The sequence below is a fragment of the Orcinus orca genome, chromosome 5 (genome assembly GCF_937001465.1).
Source record: "Orcinus orca chromosome 5, mOrcOrc1.1, whole genome shotgun sequence".
Classification (NCBI taxonomy): Eukaryota; Metazoa; Chordata; class Mammalia; order Artiodactyla; family Delphinidae; genus Orcinus; species Orcinus orca.
This window is the reverse complement of record NC_064563.1, coordinates 102,353,791-102,358,212: the sequence shown is the minus strand read 5'-3', so window position 1 is coordinate 102,358,212 and position 4,422 is coordinate 102,353,791. Positions and strand designations below refer to the sequence as shown.

At 36.0% G+C, this 4,422-nt stretch overlaps 1 pseudogene; it reads left to right on the top strand.

Annotated features, from left to right (window-relative positions):
• The first annotated feature begins 1,185 nt into the window (after window positions 1–1,185).
• On the top strand, window positions 1,186–2,276 carry LOC101275349 (high mobility group protein B1-like; annotated as a pseudogene).
• Window positions 2,277–4,422: the final 2,146 nt, after the last annotated feature.

The window sequence follows — 4,422 nt, the reverse complement described above, 5'->3', positions numbered from 1 at the left end:
GGGTTGCCAACCCACACAGTCAAACATCCATGTATAACTTTAGAGTAATTTTTCTATACCTGGAGTTCTGCATCTACAGATTCAACCAACCACAGATCATGTAGTACTGCAATATGTATTTATTGAAAACAATCCACATATAAGTGGACTCGCACAGTTCAAACCCATGTTGTTCAAGGGTCAACTATATAGAGAATATATTCTGACCACAGTGGAATTAGGCTAGAAATTAGAAACCATTCTGAACTGAATTATACTGGAAATATATCAAAAATTTTATTGCTGCAATTTCTCTCTAAGTATGCCATTAACTGCAGCAATACAATTTTTGACATATTTCCATTGTAACTCAGTTGAGATATATATTATATACATGCCTATTTATATATATATGACATATATATGACATTACAATTCTTGTTTTATATATGTCAGTAGTCACTTTTATTTGCCCACATATTTTACACCTCTGGAGTTCATAATTTCCTCCTATATTTCCATGCTGAATCTGGAATTATTTTTCTACCTGAAAAAAGTCAATTTAGTTTTACAAAAGTGGACTTGCTGGTGACAAATTCCCTCACTTTTCATTTGACTAAAACTATCATCTTCACTTTTGAAGGATAATTTTTTGGTATAAAATGATAAGTTGGCAGTTATCTTCTTTCAATATTTTAAAGATGTCATTTTATTGTCTTCTAGCTTCCATAATTTCTGTTGAGAAGTTAGATGTCATTCTCAGTAATTTTTTTAAGGCGCTGATTTTAGGTTTTTTCTCTTTGTACTTGATTTTCAGATTTTATAATATACTTAGGTATAGTCTTGTTTATCTTCAACTTGCGATTCCCAGACTTTTCTAAATCTTTCAGTTGACATCTTTCATCAGTTTTAGAAAATTTAAATACTGATTTCCCATATTTTCTCTTTTTCCTCTTGTGACTCCTATTATATGTACATTAGACCTTAGATAATCCTACATATCTTCATTCACCTTTTTATTGCTTTCTACATGCTTAATTTTGTATACTTTTAGTGACTTGTCTTTCAATCTACATGTTCTGTATACTTCTCTCACTAATTTACTCTTAAGAACACCCACTGATTGCAGTACATTGAGCTCCATAGAGGCAGCGCCAGGGCAAGTGAGAGCCGGACAGGCACTGGGCGACTCTGTGCCTCATGGAGGAAAAATAATTAAGCATGGGCAAAGGAGATCCTAAGAAGCCGAGGGCAAAATGTCATCATATGCATTCTTTGTGCAAACTTGCTGGGAGGAGCACAAGAAGAAGCACTCAGATGCTTCTGTCAACTTCTCAGAGTTTTCTAAGAAGTGCTCAGAGAGGTGGAAGACCATGTCTGCTAAAGAGAAAGGAAAGTTTGAAGACATGGCAAAGGCGGACAAGGCCCGTTATGAAAGAGAAATGAAAACTTATATCCCTCCTAAAGGGGAAACAAAAAAGAAGTTCAAGGATCCCAATGCATCCAAGAGGCCTCCTTCGGCCTTTTTCTTGTTTTGTTCTGAGTATCATCCAAGAATCAAAGGAGAACATCCTGGCCTATCCATTGGTGATGTTGCAAAGAAACTGGGAGAGATGTGGAATAACACTGCTGCAGATGCCAAGCAGCCTTATGAGAAGAAGGCTGCTAAACTGAAGGAAAAGCACAAAAAGGATATTGTTGCATAGCGAGCTAAAGGGAAGCCTGATGCAGCAAAAAAGGGAGTCGTCAAGGCTGAAAGAAGCAAGAAAAAGAAGGAAGAGGAGGAAGATGAAGAGGAGGAGGAGGAAGATGAAGAAGATGATGATGAATCAGTTGGTTCTAGCACAGTCTTTTTTTCTTGTCTATAAAGCATTTAACCCCCCTGTACACAACTCACTCCTTATAAAGAAAAAAATTGAAATGTAAGGCTGTGTAAGATTTGTTTTTAAACTGTACAGTGTCTTTTTTTGCATAGTTAACATACTACCGAATGTGTCTCTAGATAGCCCTGTCCTGGTGGTATTTTCAATAGCCACTAACCTTGCCTGGTACAGTATGGGGGTTGTAAATTGGCATGGAAATTTAAAGCAGGTTCTTGTTGGTGCACAGCACAAATTAGTTATATATGGGGATGGTAATTTTTTCATCTTCAGTTGTCTCTGATGCAGCTTATACGAAATAATTGCTGTTCTGTTAACTGAATACCACTCTGTAATGGCAAAAAAAAGAAAAGTTGCAGCTGTTTTGTTGACATTCTGAATGCTTCTAAGTAAATACAATTTTTTTATTAAAAAAAACGAACACCCACTGAGTTCTTAACTTTAGATATTATATTTTTCTATTTTAGATTGTTTATGGTTTTTTTTACAGAGTATAATTTGCTGAAGAAATTCTCCATACTTTCATATATTCTTCCCATATTCTTCTCTAATTTATTTAATACATCAATCATAGTTATTTCAAAGATCTTGGTTGGTAACTCTGATAGCTGGATCATCTATTGGTCTCCCACTAGATTCCATCATTTTTTTTCTTGACCGTCAATCATATTTTCATGTCTTTTTGCATGTATAGTAATATTTTATTGTGTGTCAGACATTGAGTATAAAAGAAATGAAGAGAATCTGAATGATATTATCTTTAACCAGAAAGGGTCCCCCCTTTTCCTCTGTTATGCATCTCAGGTAAGATGATGATCATTCTATCTAATCAGTAATTAACTTCGGTCAGAGCTGGATTGCAGAATAAGAATCAGTTTACATCTGTTTCAGCCCACTTCCTTGGGAACGGCCATCTGCAGCTTACTGATAGTCAAATTGTTCTCTTTATCCTTGATCATGAAATACTTTAGGATTTCCAGTTCTGTCATTCATAAGTTTCCAGCCCAGCTCTTCAGCCTCCACTTTAGGCCTTTTAATGATCTAGCAAATGTCTTGATTGAGAGACTTAATGAAGTGACTAAGGCAGGCCCACTCTCACTGGTATGGCTTAGATTTCATTTTGCCTTTTTGAAGCTTTTGGACTTCCTTCACTATCTCCAATGCTGCTGCAGATCTCTAGAACTGACACAATGTCATATGGGGTAAATTAGCCAAGGATTTGAAGAAGTCCCTAAAGTTTCAAATTTGTCTCTCTAACCTCCTACAACTGCTAAAACAACAAGAACAACAACACTTTGCTAGTTTATTTATTTTTTTGCTTAGAGTGGGTTAATGCCTAAATTAAGCCCAATCTGCAACCATGCCATTAATCAGTTAAATTCCCCAAAGGGAAAAATTCCCAGGATCCAGCAAATGTCCCTAAGGGAGAAAAAAAAAATCAGCTCACCTCAGAAAATTCCCCTTCAATCTAGAGTCTTTATCTTCTTTCCCCATGGCTAGGTGGCAGGGGTGGGGGTGGGGGACGGGGGAGGAGAGGGTAGTGAGGAGGGTTGGGGAGTGAGTGAATTGACTAGCCAAGTATTTTTCCACATCTATTATGGTAAACCAGGCTCCAAGACCTTAGAATTTCAAATGCTAAGAATTAACCATTTTGTATTTCAGCTGTGACCAGAAGAAACCAAGGTTTAACATGAACAGGATAAAGGTACAGTAAAGAGTATACAGAGATAAGAATAAATTATATTAATCCTTTCTTCATCATCCTACAGCATTATTATCTGACTCCTGCCTACACTCAACTAAAACTTCACTCTCAAGTGCTTCCTTTCTACTCATTTAATCTAATGACCTTTTTTCAAGTTTTGCTTTTTATCTACCCTTCTACAGAACCTCATATAGTGTCCCAGAGACATCAGAACCCAAGGACAATCATTAGCTTTTTCACTTAGAAGGCACTACCTATCTTATTGGTCTTATTCATCTTCAGTGAAATATAGATTACCTATTAGAGTCTTAGTCATATAATTAAGATTGTGGTTGCATCCCCAAATAAAATGCCCCATTACTGTAGCTTATATTAAATTTAAATATACCATAAACATATTCTAGCCTATAAAGCCTGCATAAATGTTACAGTTACAAAAAAGAGAGCATGTATTAACTGAGGGTTTGTTGGGGGTTTTTTTGTTTGTTTTTGTTGTTGTTTAAAGCATATAGCTACAATGACCGAAATGTTTCCAGCTTGCTAATACATTCTGGATCATGGTCATTAGTTTACGCTTGCTTTTGTGCACAGGTATTTATCATCATAAGGTGGGACAAATTGAACTCACTTAACAAAAGTTAAGACCATAGAGCTTTCGGCTCTTTGAATATCAAAAATTAACTTGTTAAGGCTGTTAGCCATACTGAGATGGCATAAGAAAGGGAAAGAAATTGCATGCCAGCTCTATTTATTTTGAAAGCTTTCAGCACTGGGTTACACAATGAAGAAATCTCAAGGACATTCCTATGTCTGTGTGTTTGTAATGATTACATGAAAATCAAGCACTACTCTAAGAAA